This window comes from Schistocerca gregaria, chromosome 3 (genome assembly GCF_023897955.1).
Source record: "Schistocerca gregaria isolate iqSchGreg1 chromosome 3, iqSchGreg1.2, whole genome shotgun sequence".
Lineage (NCBI taxonomy): Eukaryota > Metazoa > Arthropoda > Insecta > Orthoptera > Acrididae > Schistocerca > Schistocerca gregaria.
The window spans coordinates 247237453-247257530 of record NC_064922.1 but is presented as its reverse complement, the minus strand read 5'-3'; positions in this window follow the sequence as shown (position 1 = coordinate 247257530).

Sequence of the window (20078 nt, the reverse complement as noted above, 5' to 3'; positions counted from 1 at the left end):
TTCAATTCCTGTCTCATTCGGTAAGAACTGGACACTAACTTTCATGCCACTAACAGCCTTTAAATACATCTAAAATTTCTTCGAGTTCTGTGAAAGATCATTTGACAATGTTCTGTTATGGTAGCCAAACGCCTTTCATTCAGCATCTCTCTATCTATAGCTTTATGCTTTGTTTTACAACTGTTATGTAATAATCTCTGTTTCTTTACAGTGGGTGTGCACCATGAGGTCTACTTTCCATTATGAACTGCTTTGCTGGGTACATACCTAACTAGTGGATGGTCAACTACTCCTTAAAACTTGAGCTGTAGTTCCTCTACGCACTCCTTCCCTGTGCTGAAAGTTTAAAGTTCCTCACTGAGATGTGACACTACTGATTTTGTATCGAGTTTACTGAGCATACATATCTTTCTGCTTCATTTAGTTGCCCTTTGTACTTGAGTAATCATTGTTGCCACAATTGATTCACATCACTTATACCAGCTTTTATGTGGACATCCTTAAAGAGGTGAGGTCTTTTTCTTGCCATTAGATCCAACATACTCCTATTGTGAGTGGGGTTTCTAACTAACTGTTCTAGGTAGTTTTCAGAGAAAGCGTTTAGTACTGTTTCACAGGATGTCTTATCACTCCCATCAATGACCAAAGTGTAATTTTCCCAGTTAATTGTTGGATGATTGAAATCTCCACCAACAATTACAGTGTGATTGGGGAACTTACATGCAAGTGAACTAAGGTTTTATCTAAAGTTTTTGGTTACATCAGGAGACGAGCCTGGTGGGTGATAGGATGCTCCAGTTATCATTTTATGCCCACCTTTCATACTGAGTCTTGCCCAAACAATCTCACATACAGCTTGAATTTCTATCTCAGTGGATTTGTTTCTTGTCTCCTATGACAAATACAGAACCTCCATTTTCCATTTGCCTATCCTTTTGATAGACACTTAAATTTTCTCCAAAAATCTCATTGCTATCCTGTGAATAAGTTATATTTGTGTTATTCAAAACCTATAGTACATGTAGTGCAGAAGACAATGAAGGCTCTTCCAATCAGTAAGTAGGATAATTATAATACCTACAGTGAAAGTAGAGATATCTAACAAGTGATACTAAACCTTATATGGAGTACAAATTTAAGAAAATAGTTTCAGAAATTGAACTCAGCTGTGAAATGGAAAATTTCCTTCGTAAATGGTGCATAGATTCCACTACAAAACTCACTAAAGAACTAAGAAATAGCTTGCTAATAACATTCACACCCTGAAAAAAACTAACATATTCTGTGTGGATGAGATTCTCAATTCTATTAAAGAATCAATTACTGAATTAGTTGAAGCGTTTTATTATACTAAGCCTGACGTAACTGAATCCACCACTAGTCAGCGGCAGAATATCAGGTTCATAAAGTGGCGCAACACTAGTAATACAGTAGATCTTTGGGCTGAGGTAGGTGCTTATAAAGATTCCACAGGCATGAATGCCTTTCAAGAGTTATGGTATCTCCCAAATTAAGTGTTAAGTCTTTCCCATTCAAATGCAGAATTGGATAGGGTTTTCTGTGAAATGAGCACTGTGAAATCAAAATTGCGTAATAAGATGAATGCCGATACTCTGAACTTGATTCTTAGAGTAATAAGTGAGCTGAAGAGCATAGGAAAGTGTTTTCATTCATATGAACCATGGCTTCTATTCTGAAGTTCATATGTGCAATGTCAAGTTACACCAGACAGGCTGCTCCTGACAATGGAGCAGCCAGACCTAGTAGTCATCTTCAAGAATGGAGGAATATGGAAGTGAGGATGAGTACTTAAATTGTAAATGTAAGTTTTAAAAAACGCTATTTGAGCTAGTATCAGATTATCATTATCAATGTTGCATAAATATAATAATACATTTTAAACGAAAATTAATATTTTATTTTTATTTATTTGTTGTAAATTTGGAGTATTTTGATTAAAATCAGCTACTTTTTAAATGGTTTTTGGGAACTTTAGGTATCACTGAGATGGCAACACTGCCTCATACAATGAACAATTTTTTCTAGTGTTGCCAATCATACAATAAATTATTGTAATATATGATAATTACAATGTAAACACAGTGAACGATTGTACATTGCTAATAATTGTGGAATCTATGGTAGTTTTTGTAAAGATTTACAATGAAATAAGCTGATACTTGTAATAACTCCATATGTTAATAACATGTTTTCATATATTTAACGTTTCAGGCAAATGCCGGGATGGTTCCTTTGAAAGGGCACAGCCGATTTCCTTCCCCATCCTTCCCTAACCCGAGCTTGCGCTCCATCTCTAGTGACGGCATTGTTGACGGGACACTAACCACCACCACCACCATATACACCATATATTGAAGTCCATACTACATTCAGTGTTTTCACCCATCCATTCCCCTCAACAGTCCAATGTCTCTTAACTATATACTCGCTTCCAGAGAATATCCTTACTCCCAAACAAATATTGTTTCACAAGTGATATGGGCCATTACCCAATAGGTCGTCATCATCAGTTGCAGGAAAAATGGGGACTTGAATGCACAGGTTGTTGTCTTTGTGCTCTTCAAAGAATATTAATGTTTTTTGTTCTTAAGGGAAATTAAAGTATAGTGTTCTTTAAATAAATACTGTATTTAAATATAAATAATTGAAAGTGACATCAGTGATGTATATTATCCATCGACTCCACAGAAGAAATTCAGGCTATGTGGTGAGCTAAAATTAATACGTTTGAAACAGAAATTTAGATAGGAATAGTTGACTGATTTGTCTTGCCTAGGACCTGTTAGTGATGATGTATGTAAGGCTTGATGTAAAGTTAGTAGATGTAAATTCATTGTGGAGTTGACTGTAGTGAAAAATGTCGCTAAATGAAAAAAAGCACTTAAGTCCTGTAAAATGTGCTGGGCCTCTAAAAAAGAAACGAGTTTTTATCACAATCAAAATCATCCAATACACTTAATAAGCAGGGCAAGAGGGCTGAAATACTGTTATGTGGATTCTTGGGAGAACATAACATCTGTATTAAGACAGCCAATCATTTAACACATGTGGCTGAAAGTGCCTTTCCCCTTTCTAAAACTGTTGAGAACATACAGTCATGTAGAACAAAAGCGACAGGGATGATAAAGAATGCCATACATTAATGTCATCTGGATGAACTGAATGAAGTTCTTGGATGCAAAAGTTCAGTTTCATAACTGATGAATCTACCGACATTTCCACTATGAAAAATTTATGTATGTTTGTGTGGTATTTTGATGAAATAGCTCCAAAATGCATACTAAATTCTGGCAGTTGTTACAGCTGTTTGAAGAGAAAAATGCAGTGGCTGCTCATGAAGATGCCACTGTAATTGTTTGTACAGTCGCCTACTTAATGTCTTATCAGTACACAATGTCTCTCTTGAAAACTTAGTCGGATTTCCTTTGGATGAGTGCAACATAATGATGGGATTAGTCGAAAAATTAGAGATTTTCCTGGTATTTTTATACAGAAATATATATGTCATTCAGTGCAGCTGTGCACAAGTGAGGCTTGCAAACAATTACCAAGAATACATAAGACACAGCAAGTGATAAATATTCATTCTTTGAGCATAGTTAAGAAATGATTGTCAAGTTTGTGGAATGGCAAAATCTTTGGCAATATATCGAACCTTACAAGATACTGCATCCTTCTCAAACAAGGTGGTTGTTTTTGTTAACTGTTGTTTCACGTATTCTAGAATAATGGACTGCACTGCAATTATTTTTCACTTCCAAGTGGGAAGAAGAAAGACTGTATGCAGCTCAACAGTTAGCAAAGTCATTCAGAAACAACTTGGTACGTGTATTTTTTATATTTCTCATGTAGATTCAACCCAACTAGTGTCACTGAGCCAACAATTTCTAAATGAGAAATTAGTAATTTCCTCTTTGTATGATACAATGTGCAAACGTACAAAGAAATCTTTATCTGCTACATCTCACCTGATTATATCAATAAAACTGATTTTACAGACGTATACCCAGCAAACCCAGCCCAACTTGTGTCTTATACGCAAATGTATTTAAGTATTGGAGTGATGGAGTTCATGAGCTAATCTGAAAACATCTCAAAAAATCTAAAGTGACTGATTTCCACTACAGAATGCAACAGTTTCTTATAGTATCTTCTTGGGAAATAAAAAAGTAGTATGATCTCAAGTATTCGTTCTAAAAATGTTGAGTTGGCTAACACCAGAAATAGCTTTGGCAAAAAGTACTACAGGGCCATCAACGCTTGTTCTACTCATAAAGTCGGTTCAGAGGATTTCTCCAAAAGACAAAAGTCTTATGCAAATGACTGATGATCAATGGAGACCATTTCCACGTGCAGAAGTTCCCGAAAATCAACAGTGTAAAGATATGGACAAATTTGGGTGTTCATAAGGAAGGCTAGGGAGCTTCATGGTAACCAAGAATTCCTCCAAGGAAACTTTGTGTTAGCTATATTAGTTGTACCATGTGCTAGTGCTGATCGTGAGTGGGTCTTTTCAGAAATGGATATAGTGAATATGGAATTGAAAACGAAGTTATATTTGGGTAGAGTCAGCCCAATAATACTCACTTCCCAGCGTGTCAAGGATTTTGTACAGTTAGAACCAACCAGTACCACAATTTCATCAGTGAACTCGTCCAACATTTATGCTAAGGAGAAGGAATCTCATCAGGGTAGCGATTACGATTTCGTCAATGTGGTGTTCGATTACGATGCTTATTAGGGCGAGTTTAATTATATTATTATTAGTTGTAATTGTATTACATACACAATGCTACATCAGGACTGGAATTAGCAAATTTTCCTTTGCATAAAATTTATGATGCTTTTGGAAACTTCCGAGTTTATCTGGTTCTGAACGTAGATTAGTACTTAGGATTGTGATTAGAGATGTTTTGGTTCGTAATTCGCAAATTTTATGGCTAAAAATTTTAAGACTAATTTAACTTTAGCATTCGCAATTGAAAACAAGTATTGTGTACTTCATATTATCAGCATTATTGTTTTTGTGTTTTAAGATTTTCAGTACACTATAATTTTAGATAAAATGATAATTTAAAGTACAAAATGCCATAATTTTATTTTCTGAGGTTGGAAACGCTGATATTGTCTTTTAATCGAGATAGTGCCGAATGTAATTTGCGAGTGTGTAAGCTCTAGCAATAAATCTAAGAATAATGAAGAAAACTGTGTGTCCTGTAAAAATTTCAGTTTTTATTGCTATTATTATGCATGACATGTTGTGTCACATTAAAAGTAACTGAGAAAAATAGTGATAAATCCACAAATTGTTATGAAGAAACTGCCATGGCGAGGAACATGCAAGACTGAATAAACTCTACAAACAAAGGCACAGAATCTGAAGGAATATGTGTGAAATGTAAGAAATGCGACGTATTTTGCGACAGGAAATGTATCTCTTGCTACCGAATTGTGAAGGTTATGGAAAGAAACAAGGATCACCATGTTTGTTTACCATGAAGATCGTCATACAGCCACGAAACTGCACTTGCAGATGCAAGAGACAGAAGTCAGTGCTTATATGCTAAGAATGGCGTAAACGATATTGTGTGTTTCAAAAGTAAATATGTTTACCTCTATAAATGTGTTGACACAAACAGTAATCAGAAGATCTAGATATGTGGTAAACGCATAAAAATGAACACCAATGACAGCAGGAAAGAAATAATTGCAGTGTTGCTAGAGGAGTTGCAAATGTTAAAATCTAAATGTGACAACTTATTACACAAAAATCAACGGAGTAAATGTGAAATCCTAGATGAGATGAACATTTGGCTGTGGCCTAAGAAAATGGAAAAAATCTAGTTTCTTTACAAGTGAATCATGTGGTTACCATCAACCGTTTTATTGCTTTAGTGGACAAAATCGAGGAAACAGAAAAATCCGTCCAAATGATGAAACAAGGCAGTCATTATGCACATGCTGCAAAAAGACCTCTTAGGAGTAACCCTATGAAAAAAATTGTTGTCATACGACAATCACTGTCGAAAATCTACATCATTGTTGAATGACTTTGTAAAACCTAAGCAATGTGCAACATTTGCTATTAAACGCAATGCTTGCCTGAGCAGTTTGGATGAAGGGGAGTCCAAACTTCCTAGTGATTTTAAATGTGATGAAGTAGGAACGAATGACAGTCGTAATAAAAGTTTTGAGAATGTGATCTCAAAACTTCATGACATAAATGTATCGGTATTTGTCATTCCTTACTGTTATGACATACTAGAAGTCAACCAAACGGTGTATATGTTTAACAGATATCTAATAAACATATGCTCAAAGTGTGCTAATGTGAAGGTAATTAACATCAATCTGTTTTTGCAAAGAAGTGACTGTACTAATCATGGGCTACATCTGAACAAAATAGGCAAGTTAAGACACTGCAAAAACATTGCAACAACAACAGCAAGCATATGGAAACAAATTGAAGTACTAAAAACACTTACGACTAGCTCTGCCAGAAAAGTATTCCTTTGGGCTGCAGAAATCACTCAGACCGAGCTATCAAGTAACACAAATATTAATGCAAAGGGTTGTCTCTTACAGCCTTATTCATTAGCTGTGATCAACAGTGATTTAAATGTATCACAAACACCATCTGCAGAAACATCAGTGATATGTGATGCTTCATCTGAAGAGCCTCAAGAACTTGATATTATTTCTGCCCCTTCATGCATAAGTGAAAAGCTGAACCATGCGTATCAATGAGAGGAAGACGCATTCCAAAGAGAATGAGTGATTTTTTATGGCTAAGACCTTCATGACTACAGCAACATCATCAAATGGTCAAACCTTCACCTGCAATGCAGACCACTGTATAAAAAAACCCGGAGTGAAGTGAAGCAGTGAAATATTGTGTGTATGTAGAAAAGAGCCACTGTTAGAACAGTGAAGATAATTGAATAATCTTCCTATTTCTCACCTAAATATCAAAGGTCTCAAAAATAAATTAGATATTTTGTCTGTAAATCTAGGTGATATGGATCTTCTAAATCATGCACACGTTTTGTGTCTTACTCAGCACCACATGACGATTGGTACTGAGGGGCTGCAGCTAGATGGGTATAATTTAGCTAGGTACTCACTATTGCAGATCAGGTAGAGAAAAAGGTGATGCTGTAATTTATATAGTAACATAGTTATTTATAAATCACTAGATTTAAACAAATATTGTACAGATCAACATTTTGGAGTCTGTGGTACTGAAATTACTGCAAAGGAAATATTGATTACAGTGCTTACAATTTACAGGGCTCAGGCTGGGAAGTTTTGCATCTTTAGAAAAATAAAGTGGAATCTCTTTTGGTTAAACTATTTTCCAAAACCAGAAATGTAATACTTACAGAGGATTCTAATGTTGACTTCATAACAATAACATTTGTGAGACTGACCTCGAACATTTAATGAATTCTTGCAACTTGACTACTATGATTAACTTCCCCATGAGACTTACAGAAAACTGTAAAAATCTTATAGATGATAGTTTTACTGACAAGAATAGAATATACATTGCAAGTATAAGTCAAGCCATAAATGGTCTTTCTGATCATGATGGCTTAAGAACTGCAACATTAATGTGAGTAACAAAGTTAACGAAACCTATCTGTCCTGTAGATGTATAAACACTGAAACTCAGCCTTTAATCACTATTTGCCACAGATTGTTTGGGACTCAGTGTGTAGGATAACTAAATAAATGACTGTTTGAATATTTTCTTAAGTGAATTCATCTCTGTATTTGAAATGACATCTCAAAAAAGAATTACGAGAAGAACATTTAAGTCTCTTCCAGGAGACCATGGATTCTTGAAGGAATTAAATTTTTTTCTAGGACTAAGAGAGAATAAATACCTCATTAAGAGTGTGAAACAACCCATTTGAAAAATCCTATTATAAATTGTACCATGAAGTTTTAAATGAGTGATAAATAAACCTGGAGGCTTACATATTAAATCTGGATAACTAACAGATGAAAATTAGTTTAGAATATCATAAAGAGAGAGTGCAGCAAGAACAATAAGAATGAAAATATGATAGATGTAAGATATAATGACAAGGTGAAACATAATCCTGTAACGATTTCTAACATATTTAAAATCACTTCTTAATGCAGTGGAACATGTGGGCTGCAAGGGATCACCAAATATTGCTGTTAATTTGTTACAATGAGGCGACCACAACTTAAATGACCCAATTTGTTTAGCTCTGGTCAACAGTAGTGAGGTTAAAAATATAATCAAGGCCTTAAAAATAAAAAATACCACATCTATTGACAACATTTCATCCAAAATTATAAAGTACTCTAATGGTTATATTTGTCAAGTCCAGTGTCACATTTTCAATCGATCTTTAGAGCAAGATGCTGTCCCAGAGAGATTAAAGTTTGCCATAGCAAAGCCACATTTTAAGAAGGGTGACATAATTAGTGTATCCAACTACAGTTCAATATCGCTACTAAGTTACTTCTCGAAAATATTAGAGAAACTGATGTGTAAAAGAATTATACCACCTGAACACTCACAACGTCCTGAACAAAAAACCAACTTGGCTAAAAAAAAATCAACAGAGCAGGCTGTTTTCTCTATAACAAATGAAATTCTTGTGTCAATATACAACAAAATGTCACCTACTGGAACTTTCTGTGACTTGACAAAGGCCTTTGACTGTGTAGACCCCACACATTGTTAGGGAAGGCTGATTTTTATGGTCTGAATGGTAGCACTGGGAGGTGGATTGAATCATATCTATGCAATAGAAAGCAGAAGGTGATACTTGGTGGTAGAGATGGTTGTCCTATTTTATGTGACTGGCACACATTGAAATGTGGAGCGCCGCAAGGCTCCATTTTGGGAGCTTTACTGTTTCTTTTCTTCATCAACGATCTCCCAGTAGACAAGGCCGTCCGGGATTAGCCGAGCGGTATAAGGTGCTGCAGTCATGGACTGTGCGGCTGGTCCCGGTGGAGGTTCGAGTCCTCCCTCCGGCATGGGTGTGTGTATTTGTCATTAGGATAATTTAGGATAAGTAGTGTGTATGCTTAGGGACTGTTGCCCTTAGCACTTAAGTCCCATAAGATGTCGCACATATTTGAACATTTTTGATTACACACCACCTACTGGTCGTTTTCTCCAGTTAGGGTTGCCAAGTGTAGCGAATATCACATGAGGGCTACAAAAACGCTTATTCAAAATGACCTCCGCTTTAGTCACACATCCACACAGGCCCGATGAGAGAAGAGGAAGGGAGGGGCAAGGGGGATGGGGCAAAATCCCTTGGGACCAAGGCTTATGGGGGGCAAAGCCCTCTCAAGGGTTTGGTTCCTTCAGCACGCTAAATTGGCAAAAACCTGCTATTGTAGAATAATTTTGGTATTACATAATAAATAAAAGAACAATACCCAGCACCAGCATAACCAGTCCAGCTCTTTCTTTCCACTTCAGTTTCACATGTCACAAAGCCCAATTGCATACAGTTCTGTTTCATGTTTAATCTTATTGTACAGCATTTCCTTTAGATTTTGTGCACTAAATCCACCATGTGATTAATTCGAAAATACCCTATCTTTAAACGTTGAAAATCCTACCAAAACGTTTCCGCAAAAGATGTACAAGGCAACAGCTGTGAAACTTCATTATAATTTGGTAGGCTTGAAAACAACGTTCAAAGATCAGGCGCTTCTGATTCCATCACTAGATGATTTTACATGAACAACAAGTAAACAAATAATGTTTTGCATTCAAGATCAAACAGAACATTAAATATTTCCACTTTTATTTTGTGGAAGAATCGTAAAAGTAAAGAAATTAAATGACTTGAAATATGTACAATGACTATGGTGATGCTCGGAAGAAAAGAGTTAATCTTCTACTTTTGTCTAGCATACCAACTTACATGGATACTGTCACGTGACTTGATGTGACATTATTTTTTGATCAAGGAGGCTTGGCCTTCAGACGTTCACTCAGAAGATTGGAGATTCAAGTAATGAGTATTTCCGCAGAATATGAGAATTCTTGAGTCACCATGATCCAGTTCTTGCAAAATGCATTAGCGATGTCAGAGACGTTTACAAGTACTTTATCGCTTAAATGATGGACTGAATTTATTTCTAGTTGTGTCCATCACATCAGAGATGCCATCTTGGATCCCACAGAAAATGAGATGTGTTATTCAATCATTGTTAATGTACCTTCTGATTCAAATCGTATTGAACAAACAATCTTCATTCTGCGAATAGTTACTTCAAGTATGAAATTAATAAATATGAAGTAAATGAACGGTTGTTGGAGTTCGTAGATTGTAATCAGAAATCGAGAGTTGCTATTGCACATTTAATTCTATCAACATTTATGAAACATTCAGTTCCTATCTGTGAATGTCACAGACAAGTTTATAATAATGGATCTAATGTTAGAGGTTGTTATAAAGGTGCTCATACACATTTTCTTCAGTGAAATCTACTTGAAAAATTTTATCTGTGTGCTTTTTATAGCCTTATGTGAAGTACAGGCAACTGAGAGTTGTCATGAAGCAAATACTTTTTGTGGAGGGATTCAACTTCTCTTCAAACTGTTCAGTAGCAGTCCACAAAGATGGGAAATTCTGAAACTTTATGCTGGAAGTTCTTTGCAGTCCATGTCTGATACCCATTGGAGTGCTTGGACTAATGCCACTTTACCAATTGCAGCTCACTTAGATAATATTGCCATTGCTGTCAAAACCCTCTGTAAGTTAAATTTTGTGAGCTCAAACATGTTCTGTGGTACGGAGTGTTTTGGATCATGTGATATCACTTTGCACCACTCATGATGGTTGACATGAGAGAGTGCTGATGTCTCTTTACTGAAACGTGTGGGTACGACAGGGAACGAGTGGGAATGGAACACTCCATATCACAGCATTACTGGCACCAGACCTTTCGTCAATGTTCATTTCAGTATAATACTTAGCGTTTTCTGTTAAAGCGAAGCAAAAGGAAATTAAACCAATTTAAAACATAAAATTAAGTAGAGCAGACATAATTTAACAATAATTCATTATTAAGTAACACCTGTAGCACCTGAAGTTTATAAGCCGTATCAGTTTTCTCCCTTGCCGTGTGGGTCACGATTGAGCTATCATCCAGTTCCTTAGCTGTGGTGCTCTTGTGCTCCTGTTAACTGTCTTCGTCACTACTTTTCAAACCAATTTATTACTGTTCTTTCTGTCTCCTACCATGTGAAAGTGTCATGGAACTAGTATTCTTTCTGGACTTGCTTAACCTTTGCACAATGAGTCATGATTCATCTGACAGGTGTATTAGTTTCTTCAAAGGCACAGCGGGAAACTGGAGACACGTTTCACAACTGTTTTTTGTTTTACTTCATTCCAAATAGTTTTGAATGAAATACACAGTTATGCAAGTTGTATCATAATAGACATTACTGGTTTGTCATGCCCTTGAGTTCGGGTGTTCTGCCGGTGGGCAACATCTTCCTAACACGGTATTTCGACCCTGCATCTTTCGATGTCTTCATCAGATGTTTCCTGAGATTTAGGGAACACCTGACGAAGACTTCGAGTACGGCGTCGAAATAGCGTGTTGGAAAAACGCGGGCCACTGGCATAACACCCCATCTCCATGAGGTGACAACGAATCGCGTGGAGAGTCTAAGAGATTACATATATTATCAGATTTCTGCAATAATAGAGGGCACGGGATTAAACATTTTTCTTATTGCGCCTTTTTCAACTTGCATTGGGATGAAGGAAATTGTATACTATAATAAGTGCTGGAAACGCTTCATTGCAAAACGAGTGCGAAATTTAAAGCATGATCTTATCAAGAGCACATCACACATGTGTGATACTAACTGCTTTTTTTCTATGAGATTACTATAATTAAATACTTGGCCGTCCCACTGACTATCTTGCATACATAGCTAGACCGCATAAAACAAAATATGATGGATCTTTGTCGATTCAGAGAAACTAAAAACTAGAGGCACATGCGGTTTTGAAATGAAATATAGCAAATGAACACACTAAGGTAATAAGGAAATTTAGCAAGATGCACGTCTCTCCTAAAACCATCTGACATGTAGTTGCCCAGCTTAGTTTTATAGTAGCTCCCTTCCTGTGTGTACAATACTATACATCATATATCAAACTAAAATCTCATTTAGTGTGTGGGTTAAAATTATGAATATGATTGTTTTAAACATTTTTGGAACTATGTGAAAGATATACTTGTCATCATCATCATTATCATCCTTCCACGTGTTGGGTCTCTTGACCCATTAGTCTTGCCGATAAGTTCTCCAGTCACCTTTTTATTAGTCAATCCAGCGATCTTATAATGTTAAAGTCTTAGGATAGCATGGATTTTGGGGTCCTCTTTCAGTTGATTCGTTGTAAATGTTTCCTCCAACTATTTTAAAAATTCTGAGTATAATGTGAGATGTCCATTTTAAGTTCCTTTTGTGATCCTGTTTGGTGTAACCAGCTGCTCATCTCAAGAATTTCGTTTTGCAGGCTGTTAGTATTTTGCAGTTTTTGCCTTTAATGTTCAGGCTTCACTGACATAGCACAGCACAGGTCTTGCTAAGGTCTTATAAAGCCAGATTCTAGTGTGCTTCCGGAATAGGGAAGGTTTCGTTACATCATTAATGACTCCCACTGTTTTTGTACACCTAGTGGCTTTGTCATTTAGGTATATTTCTTCCAGAAATAACAGTTCGTACCCTGCGTGGATGTATTCACTACATCTAGAATTTTATTTTTCAAACAGATCTTACTTTGTGCTACATATTTCTCACAGAAGGCCACAGCCTTTGTTTTTTCGGTGTTGAAGACCATGTTGGATATGATCTGTAAAATGTGTACAGAACTATGCAAGTCATCCACTGAAGATGCTACAAGAGCTAAATCATCTGCAAAAAGTAAAGCATCTAGCTTTGTGTTTTTGTTGATTTGAAAGAAGTCATGTGGCATATGTCTGCACTCTTAGATTTAATTCATTTAAATACTAAACAATAGTGATGAAAGGCCGCATCCCTGTCATACCTGTTCATGTATTCTGCCCCACTCCGATAATTTGTATTATTAATAGGTTGCTAAGGAACATGATCATCTGCTAGAATCTGTAATCATTCGTTTCTGTTGACGTTATCAAAAAGCTTTTTTGAAGTCGACCAAGGCAATATTTGTTTCTAAACTGAATTCTCTATGTTTTTCCATTAGAAATTACAATGAAAAATAGCCATCAAAGCATGGTCTTCTTTTTCGAAAGCTATTTTGCTCCTCAGCGATGATGGATTCCTAATGTTTGTATAGTTTTCTGTGTCAAGTTCGATAAGTTTATTTCTCAGTATTTATCACAATTCTTCCAAGCTCTTTTTTAACATAATAATGATAACTGATTTAGAATATCTCTCAGTATATCACCTCCTGACCAGATCACATTTAAGAAGTTTAGGAATTTGTCTATAAACGACTTGCTTGTGTATTTAAAGAGCTGTAGAGTGATTAAATATTCTCCTGGGGTTTTATTGGTTTTGACTTTGTTTAACGCTTTTTTAACTGCAGACTGAAAGATGATTTCTCTTGGACACTTCCTTGAGAGTTGGATTTAAGAAACTATGACGTTTGAGGCCATAGATTTTAAAAGTAAAGCAACCATTTAAGGAAAGGGATGGGATTCACTTACACATTCCCTTTTATATCACTGTTTACCTATTAGGTAATTCTGAGTGTATATGGTTGCGGTCTGTAAACATCATGTTCCAAGTGGGCCACAAATTCGTCCCAACTCTGTTTTTTCTATGTATTTCTCTTTCTGAAAGAAACAATAAATTTACTGTTACCAATCACAGTGATTTGTAAGAGAAAACTTGTTTCATTTGATAATAACAGTCATGGTAAAACCTAATATAAAATTTTGGCGTTTGAAGTATTTCACTTTTAGAGATTGCTCTCTTCCTACACTATTCTAGTTTATCTCCAAGATATCTTGTGAATAGATATTTCAGAATCTCTTCTCGTTTTTCCTTTATAGTGTTTTCAGCATCATCATCCCCTCTAATCTCTGCTTTTTCCCTATGCCATTTTGCTTTTCATCTAAGGCTCTCTTTGGCAGCTTCTGCCAGAATATACTGGAGAGCCTCCCACTCTTTTGTTGATGATTTCTCACTAGTTCATCAAGTCGTTTTTGGTATAACCAAAGTGTACTGTGGTCTGTCAGAAGACTAGTCAGAAAGTCAATTTCTTTATGCATTTTCAGTTTCTAGTATGATAATACTTGTATAGAGGAATAGAGTACCAAGAAGAATTCTGCTGGAGAATGTTCTGATATTAGCATCAGCACTTTCATGCCTGTGGTGTTATATTACTGTTGACGCAACTGTGCATGTCATATTGCGTTGACAACACCATCAGCACTTCTTTATCTCCAAAGCCATTCCAGCAGTCATATCAGGGTCAAGGAGGGGGGGGGGGGGGAGAGGCGAGATCCCTGGTACCCCCTGTGCTCCTGCAAAGTTTGCATGAAGCACCCCTGCCACCCAAGTGCCCCCTCCACATACAGCCAAACACGGTAAAGTACCTGAACTGCTGAAAAATTTGTCGACTATGTTTACATTATCGACTTCCAAAAATTCGCTTAAAGAATGGCTCGCTAGTCGCATATTTTTCTATATAAATAATTGAAAAACAACATTTGCTTATAGAATAGAAATAACAAAATGGGAACTGATATTTCTTGAAAATGAGTTTCACCTTAAATACTGTCAAACAAGCCTTGAAAACGCGAAATAAAATGAAATCTTGTTTCACATCCCAGTTCCTACTTTCACCAGCACACGAGTGCACTAAATATCGACATTTCTCTATAAACAATTACAAAACAAAATTTGCTTATAAAATATAAATAATGAATTAGGAATTCATGTTTGTTGAACATGAACATTACGTTAAACACTATCCCACAATCCTAGGATACGTGAAATAAAAGCAAGTCCTGTTTCATATCCCAGTTCCTTCTGTCACTAGTAGATGTCTGCATTGAAAGATCGAGTATAGTTCGGTCTTTGTACCATGCTAATAGATGGCTCCACTGTTCTATTCGTCTGTATTAGTTGGTTGTATCATAGGTAAGTAGTTTTCTCTGTGACCAATATATGGCTCTGTAGTAAAATCATAGTAGCAAATTTTAATTATTTTCCACAGGTAAGATGTTGAAGTATTCTGTAATTCTACAAAATGCGTTAGCAGTGCAAAAACTACGATGTTTACTCCCAGCATCCAGGGCTTATTTGAGGTTAATACATGAAAAAAAAAACGCTGTAAGACTCAAATAAGTTAATGAGATATCACAATATAATGTCTGCAGTGTAAAAGAAAGTTAATTTAAACATATAACATATAAGCCAAATTACTGCCAAAAGCTCTTAATTATCTACCCCCAATGCTAGATTTCAATGGATAATAACAGTTGATGCTTTGAGAATGCAGGCCTAATAGTTCGTTGCCATAAAAGTAATCTGACCAGGCTCATAACATCAGAAAATTACATGTTAGCTAAAAACATACTGCCTCCAGCAGGCTTACAGACAGACAGAATATAACTAATTAGGCCTACTCTGGATGTAAGTCATGACATATCTTGAAACTAAATATTTTCACATCTTAACTATTCTCAAATATCATTTTAGGAGGGACAAAGATAATATATCATTTTATTCACTGGGAACTATACAAACGATGCTACTGATTGCCAGTTACACTACTGAAGCCTATGTACAACAATAGCAGTTTTCAGTCAGCCTTTTGGTGGTAAAACACAACACAGTTATAATTATATTTTCTACTTCTAAGATGTTGAAAAATTCTAAAATGTCTGAAAAATGAGCAGGTAGCGCAAAAAGTACGAAGTTTAAGTTGATAATTGAGGTTAATAAATGAAAAACCCTGTCAGACTCAAATCACTTAATGTGACATCACATTCAACTCCATTGTAAAAGAAAGTACGAGTTAAGTATTATATTAAAAGTATGTGCTCCAATGCTCGATTTCCATCTCTAATAACAGCTGACATTTTACAAGTTAACCCTAATAATTCGATGTCATAAAACTAACCTGACCTGGATTATAACTGCAGAAAAATATGTGTTAGCTAAGCAAGCATGGACAGACTAAATGTAACTAATTAGACTTACATTTGGTATGAGTCACAATACACTCTCAGAGTATTATTCCCGCATTTAAAATGTTCTCCAGCATCATTTTAGAAGGTAAAAAGATAATGCAACATGTTAATCACTTGAAAATTTAGACAATGTTTCTGATTGCCCGTTATGGCTGTTATTACAAATTCCACAGATCTACTAGAGGCTACGCACAAGAACAGCAATTTGCAGTTAGAAGACTCTCAGAAAAACTTTGTAGAGTGTACTTTGCTATAAAATTGCTCACAGTATTCTAAAAATGCTTCAGCAGCGCGAAAAGTTCGATGTTCACGCTGCAGCAGTATATAAATATGTAAAATGTGTATCATACTACGCTTAATACCTAATGCAAGAACATTGTATAACCACCCTCCTTTGCTACAACATGTATTAAAGTGATGTTAGTCTCTATAAGATACGGATATGTAGAAGCACATGTGGAAGTTGTATTGTTCTAAAAAATTAGTGGGTCACAACCAGAAATGACGTTAGCGATTCTACCAACCCATGAAGCTGCCTCAGCTGAAATATACGCTTAATATGAAGCCCTCAACGCCATCATTCATGTTCGAACCTCCAGTAACCAAAGCTCAATGGCTCAGCATGACAGTGCCGATTTGCACAGAGGAAGGTATCAAAGTCATAATACAAGGAAAAACACAGAAAAAAATAAGGTGATTGAAGCAGAAATAGAGTCGAGGCAGCACCAATAATTGCGAGAATGATGTGCTTATGTTTTATAACAGAGTAGTTGAAAAGAAATATACATGTCATCGTGTACATATCTGAATGGTCTTACACAGAAAACAAACACACTGTCCATTGTGTGTGTGTGTATGTGTGTGTGTGTCTGTGTGTGCGTAATACAACACTTATGTAGAATACATACCTCACCCAAGGTGATAGTCATCTACACAAAACAGCTTCAGTAGTTAGATTTTTCTTGGAAAAATGTTTAGTTGACATTAGCAAGGATCACAATGTGGTTAGGGTGTACGCACTAGATCATCTGCCTGTTCAGATTAGTATTCCGAACCTACAGGGCTGGAAGTGGAGCAGTGGCATTTTGTTAACGGTAAATAAAAAGTCAACACATCAGCCTGGCATGCAGGCACACCGTGATGTAACCTGTTGTTTCAGTGTGTGTTACTGGTGCATTTTTTAAAAAGTATCACACTATGCTAAGTGTTAGTTATTTCAAATCGTATGTTTACTTTATATATTAGAATAGAGAAGTGGGGATATTTGGAGAAAAAAAATCATATAGGTAGGAAAAGGCCTGATCTGCTGCTTCTTTTTAGTGTATGAGCTCTGCTCAAAAAATGCCTGAAGTTGGTTCACAAACTTTAGCTACTCTCACCTTTTACTGGTTGTTCATGGTCTCCTTCGTTGTTCTCTCCTCCACAATTGATACACCGCTCTCAACGCCGTTTCAACTTCTGTAAGCTGTCTTGGTACGCCTCTTGCTGGATCGCGCGAAGCGCCGTCTGCGAATTTTCTTACATCTTGTGTATCGTTGCAAATCTCCGTCCTTTCAACCTGGTTTTCAACCTTCGATATAAAAGAAAAGTCTGCAGCGGCCAGGTCTGGAGAAAATGGAGGATGAGGCCGTACAGTGATTTTTTTTTTAAGTCACATATCAACAGGGATGAGTAAGTAGGCGCGTTATCGTGATGCAAGAGTCATGAATTGTCTCGCCACATTTCAGGACATTTCCTAGTCACATTGTCTCGCAGGTATGGTAGCACGTCCCGATAGTACCACGGATTAATAGTTTGTCCCTGAGGCATAAATTCACGATGAGCTAATCTTTCAAAGTCAATGAAAATTATCAGCATAGCTTTGACGTTTGACCCGACCCGACGATCTTTTTTTAACCTTGGAGAACCTTTACAAACCCATTGTGAAGATCGAACCTTCGTCTCAATATCATAACAGTAGACACATGTCTCATCACGAGTTATGATCCTCTTAAGAAAATCTCGTTCTCATTTGCAAGGGCCAAAAGCGAGACGAAGGTCTTTCTGATATTGACTAATGAGCCTTGGGACGCACTTGGCGGCAACATGATGCATTCAAAGATGCTGTGACAGGACTTCGTGACATGATACAACTGAAAAGTTACATTCTTCTGCGATCTCTCGGACAGTCGGTCTTCGACTGAAACACACAATTTCGTTGACGTTCCTGACCTGAAAGTCGTCAGTATACTTCGAAGGGCGCCCTGAACGACGATCGTCTTTAATTTCTGTCCAGCCATTTGTAAATCGTAATACCGAGTATTGATTAAGCACTCATAGCTGTAGGCTTTCTGCGTCATCTGATGTGTCTCTGGAACGTTTTTCTCGAGTTTCACGCAAAAGTTAATGCAGACGCGCTGCTCCTCTAACTCCACCATCTCGAAATTCGCAAAACGTGCGACACTACATTCTACTCTGCACATCACTGAACAATAACTAACAGACATACAACAATGAAAGTTTCGCCAGTTACACTATGAACACTATGCACGTGCAGGGATGATAACTGCATTTCGCTCCAACACACCATTGGTGCGAGATTACGAATGTTTCAGAAGTTTTTGAAAAGATCTTGTGTATTGTAGGTATTAGGCAATCCCATCTGTTGATAACAGTCAAAACTGCTTACTCATGGTACAACCAACGAACTAAGGATGATTTTAACAGTCTCTTTCCTCCCTTCATTTACCTCAACAAGTGGCCTAAGTGCTGATGCTGCTGTCAGCGACATATGACGTGTGCCTTTGTCTGTGCTGCAATATGACACCATACATAAGAAAGCACTTATGGTGACGTCAGCACATTCTAAACCAGAACTCTCCTAGCCACCTCACTTAGGGGTCACCAAAAATTAGTGACAAGTTCAGTTTCAGGACCTCAGAACACTCTTGCATCTAATTTCATATCATCCACAGACAGATTTCTAAAACAGAGAAATATTTATGTACAAATGGGTAAAAGTTATGTAGAGATGTGTAAGAACAATACACTCTGCTGTACATCTCTATAATAATCTTTGCATGCTGTATGACGACCTCAGGTAATATCTGTAAACAGGAGGTGGAGAACACTCAAACATAGAGCTCTCACAGAAAATACACAATACAGATGTAAAAGACCGCAGGTATGCAACACCAGCTCAAAAATTATTATTTTTCCGTAACATACTAAAAGCAGATATTTTGACATATTTGGTATTCCTGCAGCTAAACAATGAAACTGTGATCTGGTAATGGTCCAAAGTACCATAACCGAAAAAATTAACTTTACTGAAGGTTACATTGTGTTTATTTATTTATAGCTTTAAAATAAAATCACCGAAGCGACCTGTAAACATGTTTACCTCTAGGTTGTGTCAAAGGATGTTAGACTGTGTCGTTTATTTAGATTGTTCTTCTAATACAATACTTTCAGTAGTATGTACAGAATACTTACCTGATAAAAACAGTGTATTCTTTTCAATTACAGTATTATGTGGAGAATAATAAGTTATTAAAATTAGTTTGCTTTTTAAAAAATGTGAGACTTCATTCGTGAGGGGAGCATTAGATATGCAGCGCTGATCGATTTAGCAGAACGAAGACCGTAAGACAGTAGAAGCAACTTGGTGAAAGAGAGTATATGTTTATGGCCACAGAATACTACACCGTACCAGTCCTATCTGGGTCAGTCTCATGCATGCTGGTTAAGCCATGCATGACGTCATTACGAAGTGTACACGTCGTATCGAAGACGACCAAGGCCGCAAATAGACTTTTGTGATCGTTCGAGTCGCTAAGCTGCGGTAGCCACTCCTG